The sequence below is a fragment of the Amblyomma americanum genome, chromosome 2 (genome assembly GCF_052857255.1).
Source record: "Amblyomma americanum isolate KBUSLIRL-KWMA chromosome 2, ASM5285725v1, whole genome shotgun sequence".
NCBI lineage: Eukaryota > Metazoa > Arthropoda > Arachnida > Ixodida > Ixodidae > Amblyomma > Amblyomma americanum.
The window spans coordinates 28,226,178-28,236,553 of NC_135498.1; the positions used below are offsets into that span (position 1 = coordinate 28,226,178).

Here is a 10,376-nt window from a genome sequence, read left to right on the forward strand (position 1 = left end):
AAACCTCTCTGCTCTGCCAGCCCTCTCATGGTTTCAAAGCATGGAGGTGCGCGCAGCTTAGCATGCATTAAAGCACCTGGCTGGGATATTTCTTTTATGTTCAATGCAAGAAGTTTTTCAGTTCTGAATTCCTGTCGCGGCATTTTTAGTTTTACTGTGGCTGCCTGGCGAAATGCAGCTGAAAAACCCTATGCTGTCTACCGAGTATACTGACTCGCAGCTTTTGAGAGATGGGAAAATCAAAGGCATCTCTTGCGCTCATGTCGCGCTTCTCCACATCCTGTGCCGAACAGCTGCTGTTGTTACAACAAGTGATAGTCATATCATGATTAATTCAATTGCTGTACGGCGCTATGAATTTCTGCTTATCGCTGAAGGACGCCACGTAATTTATCACGAGGGTTAACACCTAGAATAGAGAACAGTGTATTACTCGCAGTGCAGTACGAGGAAAGAACAAACGTATGCGATGTATGGAAGCTGTTCCATCCATGGCAACGAAGAAAGTGGGGTTTAAGCTTGCTGGTCTGAGTCAAGCAGCGTGAAATGATGCAGGATATAGGTGCACCACCGTAACGTTTTGGAGACTCGTTTCTTTAGGCACATACTTTCCACAAGGTCTCTGACCGGTACCTATACATTTCCACCTGAATGTCTGAATAAAGTAAACAGAAAAATTACAGAGAAAAGTTTTAACCTTTGAAAAACATAACGCTTTATGCAGCACCACAAAGGTCGCCGCCATTGAGAACAGCGTGCGCGTTCTGTTTGCACTGCCCGAGCCGCCAGTATGCCTTTGTTCTCGTAAAATCCCTTTCCAAACGACCGGTGGAAAGTTATACGAAGCGGGCGGTTTTGGATAGGGCAGAAACAATACGGAGAGAATGTAGGAGGGGTAGGGAAGTCGAACCAAGTCGCGCAATGGATCTTTTGTCTACCGTTCCGCTTCGCGGTTCGGCGCCCGGCGTACAGGCGTCTTCCCTTCCCCTTTGCCACCCTCACCCTTGGAAAGAACACTGTGCAGAGGTGAAGAAAAGAGACGCCCACATAATGGCTATAATCCCGGGCACCCCGCCCCCCGTGTTCCTTCATCGCCGCTGCCACGGCATTTGAACTGCCACAGAGGCACCCACTTATTGTTTCATGCTGTATTCTTGGTCTGGTTGCCTCTCATGCAGTTTCGACGCATGACATAAAAAAAAAAAGACGATAGCATCGACGTGAAAACGGCCCAAAGGGCAGATCCGTATAGTGGCCCGGGGGCATTTTGATCAAATTTCTACTGCGTGTAAGGCAATTTTTTCGTCGCTATGATTCCTTCATATCGGTCATTACTGTTCAAGTTCAAGTTAATTTCCTATCTTACAAAGGAGGAGTCTGGACTAAAAGCTGTGGTAACAGCTCGACTGAACGTCCCGACTCCTTGAGATAGTGGCAGTACAGAAGGAATACGAGGGTCACATCATTCACATGAATTCGGGATGTAATGGGTAGGACATACAGATCCACACTTACGCTAAGCGCGAACGCACATGTAAGAAATCACAATACACACGTGCACTGAAAGCAAATGTTTGCAAATAACTGGGTAATGAGTCCGTACCCTGCCTTACCGCCAGAGAAAAAGGTAAATTGTAAATTGTGAGGTTTAACGTCCCGAAGCGACACATGGCTTATGAGGGTGGGACGCCGTATAGTGGACGGCTCCGGAATGGTTTCGGCCACCTGAGGATCTTTAACGCGCGCTGACATCCCACAGAATGGGCGCCTCTCACGTTTCGCATCGCCGAAACGCGGCTGGCGCGGCCAGGATTGAACCCGGGTCCTCCCAATCAGTAGCCGAACGCCTTTCACACACTGAGGAGCGGGAAAGGGGAGGTCAGACCCGCTACGGTCTGAAGTCGCTTAGATGGTAAGGCCTGTGAACGAAACCTGCTCTCTAAACAACCAAAACCGAATGCGTAGGCTGTCAGTCACTCCGTGAGTCGGAAGCGTCGCACATGACATGCCTGACAGGAGCGATAACCGCCATTGCGACCTCGCACAATAACCGTCTCGTCTGGCGACATTGAAGACAGCCTAAGCAAACCTCTTCATGTGCGCCTCTGTCACATTATATTTACGTAATCGTCATCTCGGCCGTTTACTTCCCTGCTCCTTCTCCCGATGACTAGCAGCATACTATAGTTTCATTAGCAAGTCCTCCAAGCACTTCTTCAGTAAATTCTTTCTGAGGGACGCATGCTCTTACTAGTGAAGTGAGCGATATCTCTAAAAGTTTGCACTTTTTACGTTGCATACTTGCACGCATTTATTTTCAACACGATCCGCCATTCTGAATGTACTAAGTCAAACCTCGCTATAACGAAGCGGGATATAACGAACTATTCGATATAACGAAGTAATCAGAATTCATCTTGAAATCCCCATGGAAATCAATGTATGTGAAATGTCATTTTAAACGAAGCAAAGTTTTTCTTGAAATGGATATAAAGAACCTCTCTTACTTGGTAACTATAATTTATAGTGACCACTTCAGACTGATTAAGTCGATCACTGATGGTCCGCGATAGTACAGATCACGCGATCGCTGCGCAGCTAAAAACTACCACGCCCAAAAGGCTTTTTCCCCAGGTTTCTCTGTTCTTGCCCTCCCCTCAACTCCGCATACCGCGACGTAATCGGCAAGGGAGTCAATGGTGAAGCCGAATCTGTCGACCAAGAAGCTGCAGTAGTTTGGTTTCAAACAACCATTCGACCGTTGCTGGAATTGAATAGGGCGGCGGACTTATTCAACGCAGATGAGACAAAACTATTCGATGACATCTTGCCTCAGAAGACCCTCGCATTTCGAGGTGAATGCTGTCATGGGAGCAAGCTCAGTTTTAATGAAAATGATTACCCTATAATGAAGTAATTCCCACTCCTCTTTCAACTTCGTTATAACTAAATTTGACTCTACCTTGTATGGTGGCTCGAAACGAAGACATTTACATTACATATTATAAAGGACCTTGTACCACTAGAGCTCACGCTAAATGCTCTAGTAAAGGTTTCTGTTGAAAGACAAAAAAAAAGGGGGGGGGGTGTAAGGAAAGGTGGTTGTGGGGGAGGGTGAAGCAGGTGAGTGTGGACACTGTACTTTCCGCAGACCAATTACGGAACAAGCGTGCAACATCAAAGCTCTTAACAAGACGTGGAGAGAATTGCCATCACTAACAGGCCAAAATATACCTCTCGAAACATATCACCCCAAATAATTTTTCAAGCTCAAGCACACGCATTGGCTGCGAAGCTTAGGGGAATCCTCCAAGATGGAGTAGATTTGCAATAAGGGAAATCATTTTTACAAGCTCTGAAGGATGTATAGGGCTCTTATGTATCCTTGTTTTGGGCCAAGTCCGATGCCTTCGTTTGCTGCCAGGATCGATGTCATCATATGTTCTATGTCTTTGTAATCGATTTCATGTTGTATGTACTGGTTTTTGCTCTGTTCGCTATCTGCTTCTTTTGCAATGTACTTGTCATTTTTATCAATATGTTTGTACCCCACTCCTGCCTAAGGCCTGTAACACAGGCCGGCAGTATTTGCTAAATAAATAAATAAATAAATAAATAAATAAATAAATAAATAAATAAATAAATAAATAAATAAAATCAACTAAAAGGCATGTTCGTTAAAATAGAGCTTCCCTAGGGCCCTCTACTCTAATCCAAGGGCACACTTTTGTTTATGACTGTACACGTAACTCAAGGCTCGACCATAGCTGATTTCACGACAGTTACAAAGCGAGTTGCAAGCAGAGGCATGCAATGCTACACACGATCGGAGGAAGCTGCGATTTTCCTACACCATTTCCGTGGCGATTCCGATACAGCCACTACAAAACATGAATAGACTCTCAACAACTGGCACACTGGTGGAAAGAGTAATGAGTGCAATAAATGGAATAACAATATCGAAATGAACAGATTCCAAGCATCGGCAAAGCCAGTGGTTCGACTGGCGCTCGTTTTCCCTTAATTGTTCAGGTTGTCATACCAGCAACTTGCGTTCGAAGCGAAGATGGATGGAACCGCCGCGTCTTCCTCGATCTCCGCGTGATTTAGTTTTGTCAAGCATGCCGGAAAGGGCAAAGACATTTCACTTCCTACCGCAGAGAGGAAGCGGAACGTGTTGGCGAAGCCCTGCAAAAAGAACAGCTGGCGGAATAGCTCAGGCAAACGCGCGGTTCATCGACCGCCGCCACGGGTTCACACGAGGTGATGCACTCTGTCGCGTTTTTTTTTTTATTTCCTCATACTCAATAATAAGTACACGCTGTCCGCGAGTCCAAATCACCGACACGCCGTACTAAAACGCAAAAAAAAGAAGTCTTAACGTGGATACATCAGTGACATGAAGCTCGTTTCACGGTTCACTGACACTGCGGCTACAAGGCGTACTGAGACGTTCGATATCGCGCATGATAACAATAGTGCCGATTATAACCTCCAATTGTGCCTCTTATGTTCAATGTCGGGAATGTACCGGACTACAATACCATGCTTGATTTTTTTATGATTCCTCCGTAATACCACTACCTTCTAAACACGAAATGAGTAAAAAAAAAGTAAGGTCTCTTCTATCGCTCTTCCTTTAAGAGGCATGCAGGTATGCTGCGCAAGCACTGAGGTATATTTGCATCCCTAAAAATACAGAATACTCACGGTTGCAGCGGAAACAAATTCCCTCTACAAAACATGCGAAGTTTTAGCAGTTACGAAGATTTTAACCGAGGTTTCAATCTCCTCTCTTCGCTAACCTCAAGAGCTCCGGTGCCGCGTTTTAAAGCCTCACTCCCATTGCTCACTGCACCGAGTTACTAAGCTTTGCAGTTGGAATATATCTCCGTTGCCTCGAGGAAGCATTCCGCATATTTAGTGACCGAAATTTACTCCGGAACTTGGGCTGCATACCTTGCCCCTATAAGGGAGTGCGCTATAGAGGACAGCTTAGTCCTTTTTTACTCCCATGCATATAGGCTTATCCGTATTTAGAGTGATAGCACGTCTGTAGACAAGTGCGGGCGGTGCCGGTACCTGCCAATAAAAAATGTGGGGCTTCTCACCGAAATTGATAAAACATTCGCCATAGACGGAATTTCAAAATTTTGGCGTGTTCAGTCCCAGAGCATTGCTCCCTACGCTTATGATAACCTGCACGCCCATTGACCTTCGAATGGTTTTGACTCGCCCGCGAGAACATTTCGAAATGACTTCGATATGCCTGCAGTTCGTATTAATTGGTACCTTCAACGGCGATTCACTCTGCGCTTGCGTGCAGGCTCTCTGGGGCCCATCGTAGTCCGTCGCTTCGCAGGGAAGAGTTTGTTTCGATTCCGGCGACACGAGTCATTCCATTAATGAGCGCGAGACATGGAAGTCTTGGGGGTTTCTATCGTCCTCGGTGCCGCCGCGGTGGCTGAGTGGTTATGGCGCTCGGCTGCCGGCCCGAAAGACGCGGGCTCGATCCCGGCCGCGGCGGTCGAATTTCGATAGAGGCGAAATTCTAGAGGCCCGTGTGCTGTGCACGTTAAAGAACCACCGGTGGTCGAAATTTCCGGAGCCCTTCACTACGGCATCCCTCATAGCCTGAGTCGCTTTGGGACGTTAAGCACCCATAAACCAAACCAAACCAAACCGTCCTCGAGATCGCAGTTTTAGGCTATCCTCAAGAAGTGGTGCCGTGCATCTCTCGCAAGTGATAAAACTCTTACCATCATACCGCTTAGATACCTGTATTATCATTATATCGTACTGTCGATGTACGTACTCAGCACCTGCAGGTCGACAATAAAAGGCAATCACAAATCCTGTCCGGATAAAAGTGAGCCCAGCGAATATATTTAGATGCGGTTAAAGGTACGGAAAATGGATGCCCGTTTTCTCATGTAACTCTCGATTCTAGGCATGAGCTGCTGTCTAGCTCTCCAAGCTCTTCGCTGTACTGTAATGCAACGGGTCGAATATTCTGGTGAAAGTTTATTATCGTGATCTTTCCGAGTGGCCCGCAGTTCGCAAAAAGAGGTCTGGCGAACAATGAGCGTTGTATAATGTACAATACAACATGTATAATGTGAGCGCTAAAAGACGCATTCTGAAATCACCCGGTTATCCCGACATAGTTTCAGTGAATGCCGCTCAAGCTGTTCGTCATCTGAAGATTTTCACGACGCGAGACGACGTTAGAGGTTCTTATGATCCTCGCTTGGTAGGCGCATTTCCAACCGTTGTTTAGAATGGAGATACCTGAAAGCCAATGTCTCCGACCTGAGATCCAGTACTTCGGAATCGCATGCTGTAGTTACTCGCTTTGTACTCCATATTTGTGATCCATCTTTATGAATGAACAAAATGAAATATGAACTCAAATGAGGACCCAAGTCGGTATTGGCTGTTTGCCGTAACAAACGACAACGACGACAATATTTTCATACAACGCCCAGCAGTTACTAGCAGTCATCTCGTTACCGAAATAAGCTAGCGAATTTAAAAAAAAAAGTCGAGAAAGTGATTTTGCGAAGACAAAAGACCCCGCCGCGGTGGCTCAGTGGTTAGGGCGCTCGACTACTGATCCGGAGATCCCGGGTTCGAACCCGACCGCGGCGGCTGCGTTTTTATGGAGGAAAAATGCTAAGGCGCCCGTGTGCTGTACGATATCAGTGCACGTTAAAGATCCCCAGGTGGTCTAAATTATTCTGGAACCCTCCACTACGGCACCTCATTCTTCCTTTCTTCTTTCACTCCCTCCCTTATCCCTTCCCTTACGGCGCGGTTCAGGTGTTCAACGATATATGAGACAGATACTGCGCCATTTCCTTTCCCTCCAAAACCAATTATTATTATTAAGACAAAAGAGAGAGAGAGGGATGTGAGGGAGAGGGAGAAGAGGGAAAGAGAGCCGTTTGTCATGTCGACCGTTACGGGCGGCGACGCGCGTTCCGGCACCGCATTCTTGTCCCCGCGCATTGCCGTCGCCACTGTTTCGCGCGTGTCGATGCACTTGTAATAGGCGCCCGCGAGTTCATTCTCGGAAACGATGCAGAGGGGGAGAGAGAAGCCGACGCGCCGTGGCACCAGCCTCCTCTCCGTCCGCCGGACAACGACGAAAGAGAAAAGAGGCGCGCAACGTTAATACCGGTTGCGCAACTCTAAGCAGAAAGGGGGGGGGGGGGGGCTGCATAAACGACCCGGACAGCCGCACAAGTGGGAATGCGGGGCGCAGGTATTGGCGTACCAAGAGAGGAAGAAAGAAGGAAGGCGTGTGGAGGCAGGCACAGCAGTATTTGGGAGAGGAGGGTGAACGGTCTCGGCGGTGGTGGTTGTGGGCATGGCAGTCCAGGCAGACGGCACCCTGCCCGATGGGGACCTCATGCCCTCACCCGCAAACAACCCCTCTTATGCTTGCTTGCTGCAGCATCCAACTCGCAGAAGACGGCAGCGGTGCACGCAGTGCAGGAATCCTGACAAGTGGCCCGTTCGGTTCGCACGCGGAGGTCACCTCGGGACCGGCACTGTAGCGGAGGCACCTCTTTTGCATGTGTAGAAGCACTCCCCTGCGGCGAGTGCCGGTCCCGGTGGCGTCGCAGGGGACGGTACGATTCCGAATCAAAGCAGCTTAGAGAGCGCAGCGAAATGCGTGTGATTATTCCTTTTTATGACCTATATTATACCGCCATGGCGAGCAAGACAAGATGTGCAGCCTTAGTCAAAACTATACAGGCTTAACTTCTGAGCGATGCGAAATGACTCGTGTCTGCGAGGGTACCGCAACTGTCGAAAGTACGAGCAACCGTCGTTCCCATCCCTCCCCTAGAGTCCTTCTAGAGTGCTCCTGGGCTCTCTAGAGTCCTTCGTCCTTCGGACTCTAGACAGCCCAAGCAGACTACTTACTACAAGCAGTGCAGTGCGGCTGTCTAGAGTCCTTCGAGTCCTTCGGACTCTAGACAGCCGCACTACACTGCTAAACAGAAAATCAGTTTGGGTGTATATTTTAGTGCGAAAGGAATGCTTAACGCTGTTCCAACCAAGAATATTGTGTGAAGCCCCTGAGTAACTGCAGTAAGCCCGGGTTAGTGCGAAGGAGCGTCGCGCCAGCTGTAGCCAATGGGAGGGTGACCTTGAGAGTGACCTTGGCCAAGCATAGCATAGCAACAGCCCATGCAGAAATAAAATAAATATTGCCGCGCGGTGGCGCGAACAGATTGGGCTTCGCTGGGCACTGCACGAGAGCAGTGGCTAAACGCATGCTTTCGCAAGTGTACTCGGTTTAAGTACGTTGAAACGCTACCACTTTTTTTACTACGGCTGCATCTGTAGGCTGTCTGATGAACGCATGGCACTGCAGAGAGCGGAATCGAGCGCTCGATACATGTACGTTGCACTCAATAGAATTTAAATTGAAATTTTTATATTCGTTGTATATTGCGTAAGGACAAAATTCAGAACAAGTGGGTAGAATGGCATAATAACTTGATTTAATAATAATAATAATCAATAATAATTGGTTTTGGGGAAAAGAAAATGGCGCAGTATCTGTCTCATATATCGTTGGACACCTGAACCGCGCCGTAAGGGAAGGGATAAAGGAGGGAGTCAAAAAGGAAAGTTTATGGTTTTATGGGGGTTTAACGTCCCAAAGCGACTAAGGCTATGAGAGACGCCGTAGTGAAGGTCTCCGGAAATTTCGACCACCTGGGGTTCTTTAACGTGCACTGACATCGCACAGCACACGGGCCTCTAGAATCTCGCCTCCATCGAAATTCTACCGCCGCGGCCGGGATCGAACCCGCGTCTTTCGGGTCAGCAGCCGAGCGCCATAACCACTTAGCCACCGCGGCGGCTCAAAAAGGAAAGGAAGAAAGAGGTGCCGCAGTTTCAAAACACAAAAAGTGGAAGCAAGGAATCCAACATAGTGAAGTACGTATTGTCGGTGTCGTCATGACAAAACAGTCTAGGAAGCTCCTGACCCACTAAAAAATGGATGAAAGGGAATGTAAAAAAAAAACTAAATAAAAGCGGTCGGGTTTTAAAGTAGTTAAACCGGGTAGACGTGCGGTGCGAAAGCTTGTGTTCATTCTTAGCCTGTTCTTTCTGGCAACTGTAAGTGAACGTAACAGCGTTTCTCTCCACTCGGCTGCAGCTGGCGCCCATTGGCTGCAGCTGGCGCGACGCTCCTCCGAACTTACCCGAGTTACTACCAGGCTTCACACAAGATCCTTGCTTGTATTTGACCCCGCTAAGTAGTGTTTTCCCACTAAAAGTGTGAAGATGGAGCTACGTACAGCAAAAAAAAAAAAAATGCAGAGATATATTTTAGGCCGGCCACACAAATAGCAAGCATTGCAACAAAACTGAGATGATGATATCAAGGTAACTCGACCGGGCCCATTCATTTCGCGTATGACTTGCATAATGCAGGCAGTATGCGCAGATTATTTCCTTGTCTTCTGGCACTGCGTCAGAAAGATTTCGCGTTTTCTCTAACCCGCTTAATTCGAACCTCCGGCTTATTCGAACTGTCTCTTGGTTCCGTCTACATAACGTGCATTAAAGGGAACCCGATCGGGTTCCTTTTAATTTAGGTCTGCGTAATTAGAACATTCTTTCGGTCTCCTTAGAATTCGAATCCAGATCCGGATATATTTGTTTGCAAACACTCACAAAATCATCACACGTGGCGCTGATCACAACACTTGGTGAAAGATACAATAAGAGCCTATCACCAACACACCTCTAGAGCTCTACAGCAGACATAACTGGCATGCAGCATTTGCAGTCGATGAAAGGCGCCAATTCAAAGCAAACTTTGTACGGACGCTCTTCTTAGCAAGTAATTAACGCACTTTCCGTCCCCTCTAAGTGCGGCAGTGCTTAAACAAACGCTACCATCATTGTAAACACGCGCAGCAACAGAGGAACAACTGAAACAAGGGTAACAATGTGTGGCATAAGTGGCATAGTTATTTCAAAGCATGCTACGCAATATGACAGATAACGGTCCATTACTCTTACGGAGTACACAACAAAGCCGTTTGCTAAGCGTTTTCGCAACCCACAGTTCGGCGGCTTGCATTCCGAAGAAATTTTCGACAAGGCTCAAAATGAAAAAAAAAAAACTCATTACAGAGGCGGAAAAGTTATAATGTAATGAATGCAAGCGCATTGCCGTTCATCTTAGTTTCTGAAAGCGAAATAAGCAGCCGAAACCCGCCTAGAAACAACATAAGCAGCATCACCGAGTACAATTTTTGCTAGTGATTAAGAGCTGACGGTTCGAGAAACAGTATAGGTGATGTCTTCGTGAAGTGGCACTAGAGGCACAAAGGATCTCA

General features: G+C 47.4%; 1 protein-coding gene across 2 annotated transcripts in view; it reads right to left on the reverse strand.

Moving 5' to 3' along the window:
* Window positions 1-10,376, reverse strand: part of Rbp (RIMS binding protein) — a 401,872-nt gene that overhangs the window by 390,417 nt on the left and 1,079 nt on the right. The window lies entirely within an intron of this gene.